Consider the following 21,198-nt stretch of genomic DNA (forward strand, 5'->3'; position numbering starts at 1 on the left):
TATAAAACTGTGTCTGGCAAAATTATATATCCCCTGGTCTGAAGGAAGTATTGGCTTCTTTGAAATAGTGTACATATATAGGTCTGCAATAATGGGACTGCATACATATTTGTTGATGCTATAAAAGCCAAAAAATACTGAAATTTCTGTACAACAAAGAAGGCCAAAAAATACTGAAATTTCTGTACAACAAAGAAGACAAGTCTAATAGTGGCAAGTACAGAGAATTGATTAAACTCTTATATATCGATCGAGATTTGATTCATAAACAGTTAAAGACAGGTGAAGGTAAAGCAAAAGACGAAGGGCTAATAATGGTAGGTAATGACAGAGAACTATTCATGCACTGATTCACGAGATCAATAAAGTGGTAGTAAATACTGGCAAATGCAAGTAATACAGTACAGAATTAGAAACAGTTGTTTATCATGTTGTTTGCATTGTTATACTTATGTCTGAGGGTCTGTTTACTGAAAGGCACAATAATGTTCATAGGTTCATAGGTAGGTACTAGGCTTTCAGTCGTAGGGCCTATACAAGCCTAGCCAAAAAAGGTATCCTGGCTTTTGCCACCCAAGAAAATTATTTTCCTGTGCCCCTGTGGAGCAGTGCAACACAGGTGATTCCCTGGGTGAATTTCGTATTTCCCATCCAATCATCAAGATTTTTCTTGAAGAGTGCTAATGAGGAACTTTGTTTGATATAGATAGGTAGTTTGTTCCAGAGTATGGGAAGTCTCTGGGACAGGAATCTATCCTTCCAGCATGTTCTGTTTATTTTAGTGACAAGGTTTAGGTCCCTAGAATGTGTAGCTCAGAGAGATTGGGATTTCTTTAAGTGGAGCATATCCAACAGCTCTGGGTTTGACATAGCTTTGTATGTTAGGCAGAGATCGCCTCTGAGTAGGCGATATGCGACAGAGTAAAGCTGGAGTTTTTTGAGACGGTCTGCATAGGGCATCTGTTTGAGGCTGGTAATCCTCTTTGTGAGTTATTTCTGCAGCCTTTCCAGTTGTTGTAGATGTCTTGTGAGGTACATACCAAAAGGGGCATTGTACTCTATAACGGGTCTAATGAGTGATGAGTAGAGGGGAACAATGACCTCTTTTTTCCTGGATGAGAAACCTTCTGTGATGAGGTGTGCCATGTAGAAGGATTTCCTGACTACTGTGGCAGTGTGATTATCAAAGGAGAGACTACTGTCCACCTGTGTCCCAAGGTCTCATCACACTTTTGGTGTTAAGTAGACTACCACCTATGTGGCAGCTCATGGGTACAGAGTTTTTACCAAAGGGATGACAATGCACTTTTTGGGATTGAGCTTGAGGTTATGGCTTTGACACCAAGCATCTGATACAGTAAGGCCTATTGTAGGATGTCCACATCGTTAGGAGTTTCAATTATGGCTCCTAGTTTGCAATCATCTGCAAACTTTGTAAGCCAAAGACCTTCTGTGTTGGCCTGTACTTCAGAAAAGTAGATACCAAACAGGAGAGGACCCAGGACTGAACCCTGTGTGTACTCCACTTGTCACTGGTCTCAAGTTGAATCTGAGTCTGCTACTTTCACAGTGTGGGTTCTGTCAGTGAGCCAGCTGGCAACCCATCTTGTGACATAGGATTTATACCTAGTTTAGTGAGTTTATCTATAATTCCAGAGTGGGTTGGTGTCAAAAGCCTTGGCGAGATCTAGATAGGTTGTGTGAACCACCTTCCTCGCTTCACGGCTTTGCTGACTGCTTCAAAGAAGTCTGTCAAGTTTAGGAGACATGATCTGCCTTTTACAAACCCAAACTGGCTGGGGTCCAGAGTTTGGAGATTACCAATGTCTTTGTTTATCAGTTGCATGATGATATGTTCCATGGCCTTGCAGACCAGGCTCATTAGGCTAATGGGGCAGCAATTATTGGGTTCTGTGGTGGTTCCCCCTTTGTGTAGTGGGATAACCATTGCTGTGCACCATTCAGTGGGCACAACGCCAGAGGTGAGGCTATGATTGAACATGGTGATTAGGTGGAGTGCCAGTTCATTTGGTAGTTCATGTAGAACGCAGCCTGGGATGTTGTCAGGTCCCATGGATGCTGTGTTCTTGGCTTTGGAGAGTGTGTATTTTATCTGTGTAGCCATGATAACAGGAACTTTGCATTCTTCCGGTATAGAGATGGGCCCTTTAGGGGATGAGAGGGGGAAAAGTTAGCACTGAACCTATCTGCCAGGATGTTGGCAATATCAGTTGGTTCTGTATATTTAGTGCTATTGTGCTGTAACTCAGAGCAGATCTGAGTGTTGCCATTGAGATTCTTGACATAGCTATAGAATGCTTTGTGATTCTCTTTAGAATCAGTGGCCGTTTTGTTTTCGTAACTAGCTTTGGAGGATTTTATGAGGGATCTCAGCTTCTTACTGGGGCTGACCAGGGAGTTCCTCCAATCATGGGATTTTACTCTTTTTTGCTACAGTTTCTTTCTTCTGTTGTAGAGTTTGTTTATGGCAGTTTCTGTGATCTTGCCCACATTCTGTTGTCAATATCCATTCAAAACACAAGACAACAACAGGGGACATTGCTGCACACTCAGGAAGGTACTCATAAGTAAAAAATAGGTCAAAGGCTGGACAGCAGTATGTAAAAAGGAATTAAATAAGTATAAGATACTCCCTTTTATGATGCTGTGACTTAACTGCTAACATTATCTTGTACCAAAGGAATTTCTGAGAGCAAACCCAGATCTACTGACAGTTCTTAAGAAACACAACTCCCTAAAACTTACAATAAAGTCACAGAAAGTTAAACACATGAGAAAGATAACACTTACATATCTAAAACAGCTGCATAGATGGATGACACTTTTTCATCACAAGAGGAAAATTAAGTCTAGGGCTGAAAGGTTTTACCTTCCACACTGAAAAATAGAGTATGGCAAACTTAGTATGTGAGGGGAAAGCAATACAAGGTGTATATAAATCATCATCATAATTTCTGGTACGCCAAGGGAAAAAAATGGTGAGGAGTATTACCCCCTGCATGGCACCAACCTAATAAAGGTAACTGCAAGCTTTATCCTTTATGAAACCAAAGAAAGGGTCCAAACCTCAAATGATCCAATGCCACAAACAACTCAGGATGTAATAACTACCACTGACAGCAAGGTTGTATAGTCACTGCTATACATTCAGGCTGTGATGTTGAATATGGCTTGTGTGAGGCAAAAGTCCAGGGATGCTGCATCTCAAAGAGATGGACTTCAAACCCCAAACCGTGTTAATACTTGTATAGAGGGACTTGACATCAACGCAGGCCCAATAAAAGTCCTGTTCCCATGCCATATCTTTAACTTCCATACAAACTTCTTTAGTATTTTTAATATGTGCATCCACTTTGTGGAGATGTTGTTTTAACACAGAATCTAAGAATAGTCCTACATTTTCCAGAAAAGAGCCTTGGCCAGAAACTATAGGTCGAGCGGGTGGGTTTTCTACGTCTTTATGTATTTTAGGAATTATAAAAAATCTTGCATTCCTTGGATTTTTTCTATACATCAACCTCACATCTTTCGACGTAAAAAAACCCAACCGCTCCCCTCTTTCCAAGATTTCTAATAGTGCAAAATTGAACTCTTTTAACGTGCTAGAAGGTAACCTGGAATAAGTTTTTTCATCATCTAACAATTCAAGGGCCATCCTATTATACCTCTCCCTTGGTAAAATCACCCAATTGCCCCCTTTGTCAGCTTGTGTAAACACGAAATGCTCATTAGATTTTTTCATATTTGATAAAGCTTCCCATTCTTCCTTGTTCAAATTATAAGATTTCTTACCTCTAATGAACATTTCGTGTCTATACTCAAGCTGCTTGAATAAGGTCTTTTCAAATAATAAAATTGCCGTGCTACTTCTGGGAGCATTAAATTTACTCTCCTGGGGCATTCTCGGCATCTCAAATCTACCATAACCTGTAAAAAAACCATCATTACTGTTGTTACATACATTTTCTTCAGTAGCAAAAATATCAACAAGGTCATTTTGGTGTAAAGAAATGTCCATGAGTGAACTGTCCAGAATAGAGTCTGTGGAATTATTCAAACAATGTTCCGACCCCATTTCCAAACTCCTACTGGTTTTATTTTCTTCAAAAAACACCCTAAGGTGTAGCTTTCTGCAAAATGACTTTACGTCTGACAAAATGTCAGATAAAGAAGGGAAAAGGTAGTGAGGGACACAGTGTATAGTCTTTGGCCTTTGGTCTTGGGGGATGATAGAGTAGGAAAATTATTTCCCAGTAAAATCACCTTCTCTTATGGCAGATACCCTAACCTTAAGGAGATTTTAAATACTAGAAGTCCGAAGAGGAAAGGTAATATCTCCAAGGTAGGGACATACAAATGTGGGAATTGCAAAGTTTGTAATAGAGTAAGGAATTTGGATGGAACATTTATTAACAACAAGAAATATAAGGCTTTGGAATATTATGATTGTAACTCGGGGGGAGTGGTATATATTATTGGTTGTGAGTGTCGAAAGTGGTATGTGGGACAAACCTCTAGAAAAGTTAAATTAAGAATAATGGAACATCTTGGAGATATTAGGAATAGCAGAGAGGAAAGCCCAGTGGCAAAACATTTCATAGATTTTCACAATGGATCAGAGGAGGGTTTAATATTTTGTGTTTTGGGTAGGCCATTTAGTGTGGAGGGGGAAATTGGAGTGAACAACAAACTATTGGAAATGGAATCCAGGTTTATTTTGAACTTCAAAACCCTTTTTCCTAATGGCATGAATTTAGATATGTAAGTTGTGTATATTCAATATTGAGGTGAACAGTTTTGGATGATATAGTAAATGTAGTATGTGTAAATTTAGTATACACCATTTGATCTAATAAGTCAATGGTATCATATATGTGACAGGGCCATTCTCTGATGAATTTAATAGAGTTATAATGAAAAAATTAAAAAAATATTTTCATAGGGGTTGCATTATGTATACATAAAAAGTTGTTTTATAAATGAATATATTTAGAGATGGTATACTGTTTAGGTATATTTTGTATATTTTGCACATTTTGCACATTTTACATATTATACATTTTATTAAGTATAAAATTTTCATGCTGTTCATTAACTTGCCATTTGGTTTAACAAAACATAAGTTTGTATCATAGAAATGTATTTGACAGACCAAGTGATGGTTTTTTCAGGTGTAAATGTTTAATTATTTAAATGCACATTGAGTGTTGTGATTGGTTCTAAAATTTTAGCTAATGATTTATAAGGTGTGGTGAATCACAAATTAAATGTATTCCTTGAGAAGGCGAAGGCCGAGGTACCAGAGTACAATAAAGAAAAATATTTTTTCACCAGTTACCTGCATGTCTGTGGCGTTGAAAGTTTTCTATTTTTCATCATTTTGCATTAGTGTTTCTTATTTGTGTGAGGTCATAAACAGTTAAAGACAGGTGAAGGTAAAGCAAAAGACGAAGGGCTAATAATGGTAGGTAATGACAGAGAACTATTCATGCACTGATTCACGAGATCAATAAAGTGGTAGTAAATACTGGCAAATGCAAGTAATACAGTACAGAATTAGAAACAGTTGTTTATCATGTTGTTTGCATTGTTATACTTATGTCTGAGGGTCTGTTTACTGAAAGGCACAATAATGTTCATAGGTTCATAGGTAGGTACTAGGCTTTCAGTCGTAGGGCCTATACAAGCCTAGCCAAAAAAGGTATCCTGGCTTTTGCCACCCAAGAAAATTATTTTCCTGTGCCCCTGTGGAGCAGTGCAACACAGGTGATTCCCTGGGTGAATTTCGTATTTCCCATCCAATCATCAAGATTTTTCTTGAAGAGTGCTAATGAGGAACTTTGTTTGATATAGATAGGTAGTTTGTTCCAGAGTATGGGAAGTCTCTGGGACAGGAATCTATCCTTCCAGCATGTTCTGTTTATTTTAGTGACAAGGTTTAGGTCCCTAGAATGTGTAGCTCAGAGAGATTGGGATTTCTTTAAGTGGAGCATATCCAACAGCTCTGGGTTTGACATAGCTTTGTATGTTAGGCAGAGATCGCCTCTGAGTAGGCGATATGCGACAGAGTAAAGCTGGAGTTTTTTGAGACGGTCTGCATAGGGCATCTGTTTGAGGCTGGTAATCCTCTTTGTGAGTTATTTCTGCAGCCTTTCCAGTTGTTGTAGATGTCTTGTGAGGTACATACCAAAAGGGGCATTGTACTCTATAACGGGTCTAATGAGTGATGAGTAGAGGGGAACAATGACCTCTTTTTTCCTGGATGAGAAACCTTCTGTGATGAGGTGTGCCATGTAGAAGGATTTCCTGACTACTGTGGCAGTGTGATTATCAAAGGAGAGACTACTGTCCACCTGTGTCCCAAGGTCTCATCACACTTTTGGTGTTAAGTAGACTACCACCTATGTGGCAGCTCATGGGTACAGAGTTTTTACCAAAGGGGATGACAATGCACTTTTTGGGATTGAGCTTGAGGTTATGGCTTTGACACCAAGCATCTGATACAGTAAGGCCTATTGTAGGATGTCCACATCGTTAGGAGTTTCAATTATGGCTCCTAGTTTGCAATCATCTGCAAACTTTGTAAGCCAAAGACCTTCTGTGTTGGCCTGTACTTCAGAAAAGTAGATACCAAACAGGAGAGGACCCAGGACTGAACCCTGTGTGTACTCCACTTGTCACTGGTCTCAAGTTGAATCTGGAGTCTGCTACTTTCACAGTGTGGGTTCTGTCAGTGAGCCAGCTGGCAACCCATCTTGTGACATAGGGATTTATACCTAGTTTAGTGAGTTTATCTATAATTCCAGAGTGGGGGTTGGTGTCAAAAGCCTTGGCGAGATCTAGATAGGTTGTGTGAACCACCTTCCCTCGTCTACGGCTTTGCTGACTGCTTCAAAGAAGTCTGTCAAGTTTAGGAGACATGATCTGCCTTTTACAAACCCAAACTGGCTGGGGTCCAGAGTTTGGAGATTACCAATGTCTTTGTTTATCAGTTGCATGATGATATGTTCCATGGCCTTGCAGACCAGGCTCATTAGGCTAATGGGGCAGCAATTATTGGGTTCTGTGGTGGTTCCCCCTTTGTGTAGTGGGATAACCATTGCTGTGCACCATTCAGTGGGCACAACGCCAGAGGTGAGGCTATGATTGAACATGGTGATTAGGTGGAGTGCCAGTTCATTTGGTAGTTCATGTAGAACGCAGCCTGGGATGTTGTCAGGTCCCATGGATGCTGTGTTCTTGGCTTTGGAGAGTGTGTATTTTATCTGTGTAGCCATGATAACAGGAACTTTGCATTCTTCCGGTATAGAGATGGGCCCTTTAGGGGATGAGAGGGGGGTAAAGTTAGCACTGAACCTATCTGCCAGGATGTTGGCAATATCAGTTGGTTCTGTATATTTAGTGCTATTGTGCTGTAACTCAGAGCAGATCTGAGTGTTGCCATTGAGATTCTTGACATAGCTATAGAATGCTTTGTGATTCTCTTTAGAATCAGTGGCCGTTTTGTTTTCGTAACTAGCTTTGGAGGATTTTATGAGGGATCTCAGCTTCTTACTGGGGCTGACCAGGGAGTTCCTCCAATCATGGGATTTTACTCTTTTTTGCTACAGTTTCTTTCTTCTGTTGTAGAGTTTGTTTATGGCAGTTTCTGTGATCTTGCCCACATTCTGTTGTCAATATCCATTCAAAACACAAGACAACAACAGGGGACATTGCTGCACACTCAGGAAGGTACTCATAAGTAAAAAATAGGTCAAAGGCTGGACAGCAGTATGTAAAAAGGAATTAAATAAGTATAAGATACTCCCTTTTATGATGCTGTGACTTAACTGCTAACATTATCTTGTACCAAAGGAATTTCTGAGAGCAAACCCAGATCTACTGACAGTTCTTAAGAAACACAACTCCCTAAAACTTACAATAAAGTCACAGAAAGTTAAACACATGAGAAAGATAACACTTACATATCTAAAACAGCTGCATAGATGGATGACACTTTTTCATCACAAGAGGAAAATTAAGTCTAGGGCTGAAAGGTTTTACCTTCCACACTGAAAAATAGAGTATGGCAAACTTAGTATGTGAGGGGAAAGCAATACAAGGTGTATATAAATCATCATCATAATTTCTGGTACGCCAAGGGAAAAAAATGGTGAGGAGTATTACCCCCTGCATGGCACCAACCTAATAAAGGTAACTGCAAGCTTTATCCTTTATGAAACCAAAGAAAGGGTCCAAACCTCAAATGATCCAATGCCACAAACAACTCAGGATGTAATAACTACCACTGACAGCAAGGTTGTATAGTCACTGCTATACATTCAGGCTGTGATGTTGAATATGGCTTGTGTGAGGCAAAAGTCCAGGGATGCTGCATCTCAAAGAGGATGAACTTTTATCCTGATGACAACAGCTGGTACCCTGTTAGATCTTTGTAACTCAGGCATTTTGCTTGGAGATGGCACCCCTCCCTCCACAGCCAACTTTATACTACTTCAGTAGAAGGTTAGTACTACCAATAACTTCATCATGGCATGACTCAAGTACTTTTTGATAAGAAAGAAGGATATAGTGACCTTCATCAACATGTGTCCAACTGTTAAATGAGGTGCCTGAGGTAGAGTGACTACACATTTCACCAAGGTACTTCTTAATGGATATGAAGAAGGCCAGCATAAGGTCTACACAAAAAATAACCACAAGGCTACAATGGGGTTTTTTTTTCATCTGGATTAGATCTTATGGTGGCAATACAAAAGCAGCAATAGTTATATGGCTATTGCAATGATGCAGCAATGGGAATACAGATGACAATGTTACCTGCTCTGGTAGTTCTTCCACCTGCAGAGATCTTGGATGCTTTAGTCAAGGTGGCAACAGTGGCATCAGTCAAGGAAAATAACATCCTCCTCTTCAAAGGAAGGTAAGAGATTCAGTAATCTGAAGCATCTGCCACCAGTGTTTCTAACCAGCTACTATAATCTGCATGATTATGTGGAACATGATATCCCTGGAATACAAACTCAGACTGATGGCAGACATATGTGCCTTAGAATGGTGTGCGAGTGCCTGAACATAAGTCTGTAAAAGCTCATGTGGATCATTTAGAAAGAAAATAAATACTGTTTATGAGAGGCACAAGATTCTGATCCGAGGAAGCAGGCTCACAACGAAGAGGAGGGACATCACTGGAGAGCAGCATCTGCAATAAATTCTTAGCTGGTGAGCAGAGTACAAAATAAGAGCAGATTCATTGTTTGGTGTTGTCCAAAATTATACCTTGTGATGCATAAGCACCACACCACATAAACCTCACCGGTATTATTAATAAACATCTCCCATGTACTTTACCTATTCCTTGCATTAATATATGCTAACAAATAATGGTTCATAGGTTCATAGATTACAACTAGACTAACTGCCCTTGTGGGTCATTTTAAGCCCAGCCAATTACCCCATGTGAGAATCAAACCCTGCACTTTGTGTCTGTAAGGGAAACACCTTAACCATTACACCAACCTCCCAACCCATAACCATTGCACACACACATAGGCAAGACAGAGGCACACTGCTGCAATGGGGTATAGTTATACATACACCCACAGTGCTGTCCTTTCTGAGATTAGAACCCCCTACCTATCTAGTAGTATATAGTGAAGCAATAAGTACTTATCACATGTGCCATGGAGCTTATGTGCTCACCACCCCTACATATCAACCACACATGGTACCAGCAACATTGGGGTAAGCATAGTTTATGCAACATTTTGGTGCCATTTCATTGATGACATGGTAGAGTCCACCATGTTTGGGTATTTAATGGAAATGGGAAATACAGTTGTCTTGCTTTTGCTACAGCTTTCTGTCTCTGCTCTCAAATGGAATCAGTGACCGCTTTTTATTTTTTTATGAAGTGTTGAGTGTTGAATCACCCTGATTCACACTAGATTCTGAGTCACCCTGATTCCTAATGTGACAAGGCTGTTATAGTAGAAACTGTGCATAGGTTATAATATACAAATAGCCAAGAAGCAATAGAAACATGAACCACAAAGAATTACTGAAAATGAAGAAGTAATGCTAACAGAGGATTCATCTAATACTAAGAGTTAGAGTAGAAATAGGGAGAAAATATATAGCAGTTGAATAAAAAGGGCAAAACTGACATTAATTACTAAAAGAGCTACATCAACTGTAGTATCCTGCTCATCGAAAGACAGAGTTATATCTAGACATGTAAACAGAAACTAGAGCAGTGTAAAACAAGGATACCCAGATTATTTCCAGAAGTAGCAGAAGCAAATGGACTAGCATACTTAAATCCACTACTGATACATATAACCTGATATGAATAACAGGAGAATGTAATGCTGTGCACATTGTAGGTGCTGAAACAAACACTATTTGCAAACAAAGACTGAAGTAAAACTATTTTCTTGATCTTTAACTGGACTTTTTTAGAGAAGGGATACATGCTTGTTATGGTATTAAAAACACTAAACACTGATGCAAATTCAAAAAAAAAAGTCTTAGAAATTCCTTTATTTAGTGTACCTCTAGTCATACTGAATTCAATATTCTACTGCCCCCACATACTATTCATATTTATTTTGTCCTTCAACTTGCAATCTTCCTCCTTCTGTTTTCCTTATTAATCACCTACATGTTGTTTTGTTTTATTCACTTATTTCTAGTTTTCTGTAACAACATCCTGCTTTTTCCCCTTCTCCCTTAGAAATGGAGATGTGGTCACCTGATAATTTATTGATCAGCAAAGAAAAATCACTGTACCAAGTCCTTAGCGAGCCAAGAGCAGGTCTACACTTGCATCCTGGTGCTGCTGTCAAACCCTGACAGCTGAGAACAGCACAGCAGGATCAGGCCGTCAAACTGCATCACAAATGGGAGATGTGGCAACATCTCTGATGTAAATAACTGTGTCAGTCCTGCTGGATACTGCTCTATCAAATGAGTGTACCAAAAAAGAACACTCGGCTATAATGGTGAACATTGGACTGAAATACTGTCTTGGCATGACAGTCAAAGTTTTACGACAGAAGAGTAGTTATGCACATGCACAACATTTTAAATCAAGATCACGTGACAGAAAAATTAAGGTAAACTTTTTAATAAACTCCTGCGCTAATTGCTTAAATTGCTTTTAGTCATGATCACTACAATCACAACATGATAATGTAAGTTAATCATCTGAACACATAGTTTCATGCATGAAATCTTTCAGAAAAGTGTAAAATGCCAGTGTACACAATAAACTTTTTATAAAGTTTGTTGAGTGTTCCAATCGTAACATGCGATTAAATATAAACATGTCATCAATATTAATGAGAATAAAATAATTTTATTGATCATTAGCTGTAGATAATTATAGTATTATTTTATTACTCTGAACACATATTTTAAAGACTAATTTATTTTATGGCTGTACTGTACTTATCACAATAAACAGAAACAGACATATCATAGACTTACTTTTCCTGTCAGCACTAAAAGGAAGTATTAGTATTGCTTCAATTAAAATTTCAGTAGTAAGAAATGAAGACTGAATGAAATTATAACAGTTGTCCTGTAAAGTCTCTGTTTCATTATTATACTTAAAATATACATACTGTATTTAATACAATTTGTAACGTCTCTCTTAAAGAAGAAACACTCTACTGCCGGGCTCTTCATGATGTCTACATTACTGTTATTTGTATTCATAGATACGACTTATGTTCAGTTCCAGTGTTCTCCATTATTGCCGACCACCCTGATAATATTTTGATTTTACTGAAACTGTTCATATGCATGAAGATAATAAGAGCATTTGATGTGCATTCATGCCCACTATTAATATTATAACAGCAGTCAAATAGTCTGAGTATTCAAAAATGCAATGCATCTATTTCACATTGCATTTCACAAACACATAAACCATACTAGCTCCATTAAATCCATAATATACCAGTCTGTAAAATCTCTGTATAACCACATTTTCTGGGAAATTTGACCCATAGCTCATTAGGGTTACACACAGGATTTTTCTACCTTTTATGCTACCTCCGTTAAGGCAAATGGCATACCCACTGTCATTGTATGGTCTGTTTATCTAAGAAGGTAAAACCATTAATCAAAATTTTATTTTCACAACACATTTTTAGTTTATAATAATTTATTTTATTGTTTTAAAACAAATTGTGAAGGCATATTAATTAATTAAATGGAATAACACTTTTCATTCATCGATATCCTTTTATTTATCACATAATGACATAGTTTTCCCCTTCCATTTCACCTTGTAGTGGAAATATCCATATGAAGAAATGTTACAGCTGCTATTCAAGGTGAACTCAAAGTAAGAACTCATTTTGCAATGCAATTCATGGTATTTGTTTGCTTGTCAAGCAAAGACAGAGATTATAACTTAAGAAGCTTCAGTTTATTTTACCATTTATAGCACTTGCAATTACGAAAGCAATAATTCAAAAATAGATGCAGAAAGGTCCAATGATAAATAATGGGCATTTCCTTAAAACTGGCTGTACTACAGAACAGCAAGCATCCTAGAACTGTATCTCTTTGGACAGCTAATTAACACAGCTGGGTCATCAATCTGTCATCATACCCTGATATAGATAACTGTTTTTTGTGTATATTCTTAATCATGTTTAGCTTACCTTGGTTTGGTGGCTCCTGGTTCAAACATTTGTAGGTATAAAAGAGAATACAATTTTCATTTTCAAAATCTTCTTTTACTTTGGCTGAGTACTTTTTTGTGAAGGTTTCTATAATCTGTTGGTTCTCTACTGTGCGTCTGCAAAATGTTTTCTGCAGCAGGGACCTTCTTGCATTAGGGACTTTGTTGACATTTTTATATCCTCTTTCTTAGCTGTGTATAAATTTTTTTTTAACTTTGGAGCACCTGTTAATTTATTTCAGGACACAGTCTGTGAATGGTATGAAGTCGCAGCTCATGATTGCTGGGACTGCATTTCTTGAACTTAGCTTTCCCCGTTTAACTTCACCTTCACTCAAGAGGCAGTATTATTCCTATTACTGGGCCACAGCTTTAATTTTCTACAGCTATCTTCTCTAGCTGATTACTTATTATTCCAGTATTACGTTCCACAGTACTTCATGGTCAGTGACTTGGTCAGGGCTCATGGAAACCTTAGTCCTTAAACAATTTAGATGAGTGTTTTGGTTTACAAATTACTTCAGTGCTCTATACTCTAATTACAACAAAACGACATAATGGAAGTAACTGTAACAAATACTGTGCAAACTATCCAGAATAATATTCTGCATTGATACCTAAGTTGATTTTGCTATAACTGGTTCTCCCATTTCTGTAACACTTTAATTTATGCTATTTTCTGGGGGGGGGGGGGTTCCAATATAGTTACTACATGTTTAGCCTCATACTGCATATCCTAGTAATGTATAATAAAATACAGTATGGATCCTGTCTAAGATGGCTAACTTTTGAGTAAATCACTCAACCTTATGTCCACTTGCATTTACTACAAAACATCTGATTCCTTGTGGCTGGGTGGCATCTATATCAGAAGATCGAACACTAAAAATAGCGAACGCTCTTTTATCGAACTTAAAAACGCAAAACCTTTAAATGCCGAAGGAACAGCTCAGTGAATTTTTTTCCAGGGAAAAAAATTCGCTGATCCAAAAAAAAAATAAATAAATAATGTACAGGCCCCAAACACACCCCCAACTTAAATGTACCAACTCCAAAATCGCACCACAGTGGATAAAACAGCAAAGTCCGGAGAACGGCCCATCGATTTTTTTCCCCTGGGGAAAAAAACAATGTCCCGTGCCTTTGACATTTTCAGGTTTCGCATTTTAAAGTTCGATATAAAAGCGTTTGCTAATTTAAGTGTTCACTCTTCTGATAGGAAACCCAGCTGGGTGCAGAATCCTTGTCGGTCCACATCCACCCTAGCCTTCAATTACATTTATTGACTAGCATTATAATTTCATATCAGTGTTAAACTATAGATCCATTAAGTATTATGGGATACTTTTCCTCTAATTAACTAGCAGCATAAACAGTGAATCAGAGGTCCTCATTCTGTCCATCCATTCATCCATCTATCCGTCCACCAGGGTCATAGTGGCAGCAAGCTGAACAAGACAGATAAGGCTTCTCTAATCCTGGCAACAGTCTACAGCTCATCATGGTAAATTCCCAAGCTTTCCCAGACCATTGGAAGGATGTAATCTCTCCAGCATGCCCTGGGTCTGCCCCAGAGTCTCAGCAAAGTTATATTGCCTGGTATTCCTCCTGTGGGAGGCAACTAGAAGCACCTTCAGTAGGTGTTCACACCTCCCAGCTGTCTCATCTTGATCTGTAGAAGCGGTGGCTCTAGTCTGAGACCCTCTTGGATTACCGAGTTCCTAACTCTTTTATGTAGCACCTCTGTGAAGGAGCCTCATTTCTGCCACTTCTGTTTACAACCTCATCCTTTCAATTACTACCAAACACTCATGAATATAGTTAAGAAAACTAATGTAAACTCACCAGTAAACTGAGAGATTTGTCTGAGAAATCAGATCCTGCTTCATAATGACAGTCTGGTACAAGCTGGAATACTCATTACATCTGCTGAGGTCCTCCTGTAGACATAGTCTATAACTTTTAGCCCCCTGCAATTGGATGTCATGTTTTCCCTGAAGAGGTGATTCACAATGTTAATCTATTCCCTGCTACAGGAATGCATTTGAGCAGATAGGGAGGACATGAAAATGCCTATGCCAGGCTTTAACTTAGTTTTGAGTCAGCAGAAATTTAGGTCCACCAGCTCAGCAATGCTCCATTGGGCTACTGGATACACTGGCACCATTCCTTTTGCAATCCACTGCCAATATTCTGCACATAACCTTTGATTTAACTGAGCCCCAGAAACTACAGCACATCTGTGTTCTCTTCTAATTTGATAGCAGACATTCCTGAAATACAGTAATCAGTTTGTCTAGCGGCAGGACCACCAAAGGCAAGTAGCAATTTTAATATTCATTACCGAAATTAAGGCAACTGTGTTGTGTATAGCTGCTCACTGATGAAACGGTGTTAAAAGAATGAACCCAATACAAGAAAGTAAGCAAACACTTTAATGTCATTAAGCACTTTCATCATTTAACATCTAGAACTTCATCAGAATGAAATTTGATACAAACTCAGCATGTCTGTAAATAATATTATACAAAGCAATTAATCAATAAATGTTTTAATCAATTAACTGGACCCTTCTCTTAAAGAGACAGCCACTCTTACATGCATAAACACAGTTGTACTATGATAAAAAAGCTTTAGAAACATCTCTAAAACAATCATATTTAAATAATGCTCATAAATAAGGCAAGATAAATAAATAAATAAATAGACCAATAAATTCTATAAATCTTTTACTTGAAAAAATCTCAACAATGTTTAAAATATATTAACAATATTTGAAATAAATTAGTAGCGATAAAGTGAACTTTTATAACTTAGCTGTGCATAATTTTTATGCAGGTTTAATAGTAACATGATCATTCAAACCTGGAGGGGTGAAAGTGTTTAGCTGAAATTGCCATAAGAGTTCTCTGTACTCCAGCCGGCTGTCCAATCCCCTCCCTTAGGGTCAAGGTCTGCTTGCTCTAATATACTAAATTTAAGTACATGGTAAGACACATCAACCAAGGTATGTTTGAATAGGGAATTGTTTATATTTTTACTCTTTATAACATACGAATGCTCATATATTCACGTTCTCAATGTCCTCTCCATTTTTCCCACGAAAAAATTATTACATTTTGAACATGCTAAGTATACTATACCCTTACTCCCACAATTTTGAATTTTGAAAAATACCTTAGTTTTTAAAGCATTATTAAGAACCATGCTATCATACTCAGCAATATGGGTTCCTGGCCAATATCAGGGATCCAGACAGCTCCAAGGAGTGTACAGTACAGCATGTCCTGGATGTTGGAGCAACTGGCTAGCTGGCTGGTTGGCTGCTGGAGTGGCTAGCTGGTTGGTGGGAGTAGCTATCTGGATGGATGAATGGCTGGACAGATGGATTAATGGATGGATGGATGGATGGATGGATGACTGGCTAGATGAATGGATGGCTGTCTGGATGAATGGATGTCTGGCTGGCCGGATGAATGGATGGCTTGCTGGATGAATGGATTGATGTCTTGCTGGATGGATGGATGGATGGATGGATGGATGTCTCAGCTGTTAGGAAGAGAAAATAAAACAAATCTTGGTCATTTTCTTAAGTGGCTGTATAAATGCTAAAAACAAACTGATCTACAGCCGTAATCTTTGTAGGGCTCTTCCTGACCAAATTCCCCACCCCCTTCATGAATTGCAGCCAATTGCTACACGATTTTAAACACTTGGACCTAACAGGGAATAGCTCTGCATGCAGGTCCAGGTTGGTGACGTAACTGAATTGCCATGGAAAAGCCAATAGTAATTGTGGATTTTCCATGACAGTGCAGTGTGATCAAAAAATGGGACTTTTCAAGTCGCACTATTTTGCACAGTGGGCAATGCGATGAGGCAGCTCAACCTGTGAGTGTTCTGCTGATAATGGGATGGGTGTCATCCTTATTTCTCCCAGCTTGATGACGATGGCCTCTGGATGTCCCCACTCTCACCCCAATCATGGTGTGCCCCAATATTTTGTGTCCATCACCATCCCTGTCTCGTCTTGTTTGTCTTTCTGTCTGTAATTGCTTCCTCACATACCCAATGTAATTAAACCAGACATACCTAAGTTCCTTATAGTTCCAACTTTACTCTCTCTCTGAAATAAAAAAATAAATAGGCACTTGTCCCACAAAAACAAAAATCGTCCCATACATAGCTCTTCATTTTGCACGTGTCTTCTTGGCACACTTGATTTGGTCCAATTGGCTATATGACATGATTGTGTTGTGCTCCTCTGTCTCTCTCTCTCTCTCTCTCTCTCTCTCTCTCTCTGGAGGTGACAGCCCAAATTCAGTTCATATTTTGCACATATGTTCAGTTTACACTGTTAAAGAAATGGATAGTTATGGTTCTTTCCTTCCTTCCTCCTGCTCATTCCTGTCCTGCTTTCCCTTTCTTTTTCCCCCTGTTTGCTTCCCATTTCACCACTTTCCTATCTACCCCATTTCACCACTTTAATCTGGTGAAAAACAGAGTTACACATAACACAAATAAGTTGCTGCAAAAGCAATAGATCCCTTCAGTTTTTGGACTCCATGTTTGTGTGGAGGTGCACATCACACACCAATGTGCAGCAACGGTGAATGGCGGCAAACAGCTGAGGTTACCCATGCACAATGCCGCTTAACACCACTGTGCTATGCCAACACATCGCAACACATTTACTATAAACAATTCATGTCATTGCAATATTATTCTGTAATTAAAAGTGCTAGCTACACCTGGATTTGAACCCAGTACCATCTGGCCCAAAAAGGAATGTATCAATGAATTAATATGTGCTGCCACAGAGTCTGTCAAGCAACAAGTGTGCTTCTTAGACTTGGTACTAAATGTCAGACATTAGCAATGCAGCTCGCATTTGTGCAATGCTCAGCTATGTGCAAACATGCGTATCATGCATGGAAATACACTTTGCTAACTATTGTGCAAACCTGCTCCCTGCTGCGTTATGGAAAACTAAATATTATTATGTATCACTGCTGTTTACTGTCCATTTATTGTCTATGACATGACATTACATGTGGAAACATTACAAACTGAAGGCCCTACATTGCACTATGTCATATATTTACAATACAGCCATGTGTTGCCACCCCACCAAGCATTACAACCCTGGTGTTTCAGTACTCTTTCCACACATATATCAACTACACTACAAAATACAATATCAAATGTTGTGTGATATGCAATGTGCATCAATCTAGCAACATGCAGAACTACAACTATTGACCTATACACCTAAATAGCCTCATCTGCAAGGTTAGGGAAGAAATCAGCATGGACCATATCCACAGATGGCATATGTGACCTTCAAAATACTTAATCCAACCCATTTTGTTTTTGTCAAGGGTAGATCTTTCTTATTAAACCTTGTGGACTTCTTTGATACTGACCCCAAAGACCTGGGTGAAGGATAACAGGACATACTTCTTATGTTGAATTATCCAAGGCCTTTGACAGTATCCCACATTCATGTCTCATAGTGAAGATCTCCCATGTGGGAATTAAGCCATAAGGAAATAAATGGATAGCCAACTGGCTCACTGACAGAACACAGACTCTCAAAATTGGGGACTGCACCTCCACCACTAGCCACATACTATTAGAATACCACAATAATCTGTGCTGGGCCCTCAACCATTTGCAAACTACTTACCTGAAGTGCAGACAATGGTAGATGGACTGTGGTTTACCAAGACTGCAGTTGAGGGGTAACTGCCCTCACTCATATAGAGTTTCCCAATGATGGTAACATATTACAGAAGGGGCTGACACACACAAATGATTGTTGGCAAACTCATGCACTGAACCTTAAATCATACAATGCCTCATTGTCCCCTTTGCCAATGAAATACCCCTACTAATTATGATATAAATAGCACCCCTCCAAGCTCAAACACAGTGTTGTGAGACTTGGGAACACATGTTGATAGCAATTTATACTTTCATGACTATGTGTCCATAGTGGTGACATCCATATTTTGCATTCTGCACATCCTACATATGGACATCACATTTAAGACCAGGGTGGTCATACCTCTGCTGTACTCTACCCTTATCAGACCACTAATGGAGTACAATTCTCCTTTCTATCTGTACCTCACAAGACACCTGCAGCAACTGGAGAATACAGAGGTTTTTGCTTGAGAGAATCCAGGGGCTCCAAACATGACATACATGGAAAGACTGACAGACCTGTCACTGTATTCAGTATCATATAGGCTGCTGAGAGGTGACCTATGCCTGGACTGCAGAGCAGTCTCAGACCCTGCCCTACTGGAAATGCTGCACACCTGCAAATCAAATGGGACTAGAATAACTTGCCTCAGGGTTCTCAACCTAGCCTATGACATAAACATAACATGCTGGAGAGACAGATATATCCCCAGTGATTTACACTCCTCTGTAATAGGCTGTCACTGTGTGTGAAGCAGTGCTCCTCATGACCCTGTTCAAGTGCAACTCTGACTACTGGTTAGGTGATTGTAAAGTCACCTCCAGGGTAGCACCTATCTCCCTCATAGACAAGGCCAGTTGGTGCTGCTCACCAAAGCACTCTGCTAACAATGAACATCTAACTATGCTCAATAAGGGTATGTGTGTTTTTACATGGCTAGTCTTCTAAACACACTAGGGCCATTAGGCTAGTAGCCTCCTATGAAACTATGAAGCTATCAACCTATGTAGGCCTTCCAACATTGTATCTCTCACATGGCTTGCTAATGCCATCTAAGTTCATCTGCAATCTTGTAAAAGTCAGACTTGTGCTGTGGCCCTTGTGTAAAGTACTGTGCTCTGTAGTCTATGTCCTTGGGTAGGGATTCTGTTCTCACTTCAGTCAACTGTCTGTGTTGTGTGAGTGCGCGTGTGTGTGTGTGTGTGTGTGTGTGTGTGTGTGTGTGTGTGTGTGTGTGTGTGTGTGTGTGTGTGTGTGTGTCTGTGTGTGTGTGTGTGTGTGTGTGTGTGTGTGTGTGTGTGTGTGTGTGTGTGTGTGTGCGCATAGACAGAAGAGCAGGAATGTGCATCCCATAGTTACTGTTCTAATGGCATGGATTTACAGTATTTTGATACTTGCAGATGCCTACACGTCCATTTCATGCAGCCCACCCAAAATATTGTCTCCCACATGGCCTGTTGATGTCATCTACTTATAAGTTCTCCTGCACTCTTGTAAAAGTCAGACTTGTGCCGTGGCACATTCGTAAAGTACTGTGCTCTGTAGTCTGTATACTTAGATGGGTATAGGTTCTGTTCTCACTTCAATCAACTGTGTGTGTGTCAGCTGTTGCTTGACATTACAGAGAGCATTTTACACCACCATGTGGGATACTGTTATATTCTCAACAGACACTGCTGATGTCATCAGCTATAATGTGGTGTCTGAAACACTCCAAGTCAGACTTGAACTGTGGCGCATGGGTAAAGTACAGATTTCTGTAGTCTGTGTACTTAGAAAGTTAGGGGTGCTGTTCTCTCTGCAGTTAACTGTGTGTACGTGAGCTGTTGCTTGACATTACAAGGAGCATTTTACACTACCATGTGGGACACTTATTTCCATATTCTCTTCAGCAGACAATACTGATGTCATCAGCTATGTCAGATTTCTGGATATGCAGTACTCCCACCTGGGCAGGGTCAGAGACTGGCCTGGAGGCCAGGCAGAAGCCACCTCATCCTATACAATAAAGATTACAGTGACATGGCTTTTAATCTATGAACATACATTATGCCATGGTTTGTAGGCCCTGTGTTATCTTGCTGACAAAGCCTTGTGGTCTCTCCAGCTGCTAAGTGTCTGGTGAGGTACATGCAAAAGAGAGCATTATACTCTATTACTGTTCTGATGAGGTTTGACTACAGTGCTTTCATACAATCTAAAGATCTCAATATGATGGTGTCACTTAATGATGTGCATATCATAGGCTTTCAATATCAGTGTGGACATGTGGTGGTCAAAGTTCAGATTGCTTTCTACATGTGCTCCCAATACTTGCATCACTGGTTTCTGCATAGCAGCACTGTTGTTAATGCTGTGGTTAACATGGAATTCCACTTTTCAAATGGACAACATAACAAACTCACATTTCTGCATTTATTTGTAGATTGCGTGACTTTGTCACCATTCAGTTGTCTGTGTTAGCTCCTCTTGTACTATGTTATCATCATTGGTGGACTCAATTATTACACACAATATGCAAGAATCTGCAAAGCTGGTAAGGTAAAGGCCATATACCTTAGTGTGAACTGTCAAATAGAGTCATAACAGTGAAGGGCCAAGCACAGATCCCTGGGGTTTTCCAGTGGTGACAGCTCTACTGGTACAGGTTGATTCACCAAATTTCATAGTATGTGTTCTGTCAGTGAGCCAATTGGTTACCCATCAACTGTCGTAAGAGTTAATCCCCAGCTGGGAGGGTTTCTCTATGATACCTGCATGAGGGATTGTG

This window comes from Protopterus annectens, chromosome 4.part0, assembly GCF_019279795.1.
Source record: "Protopterus annectens isolate FY-2018-M chromosome 4.part0, PAN1.0, whole genome shotgun sequence".
NCBI classification, from domain to species: Eukaryota; Metazoa; Chordata; order Ceratodontiformes; family Protopteridae; genus Protopterus; species Protopterus annectens.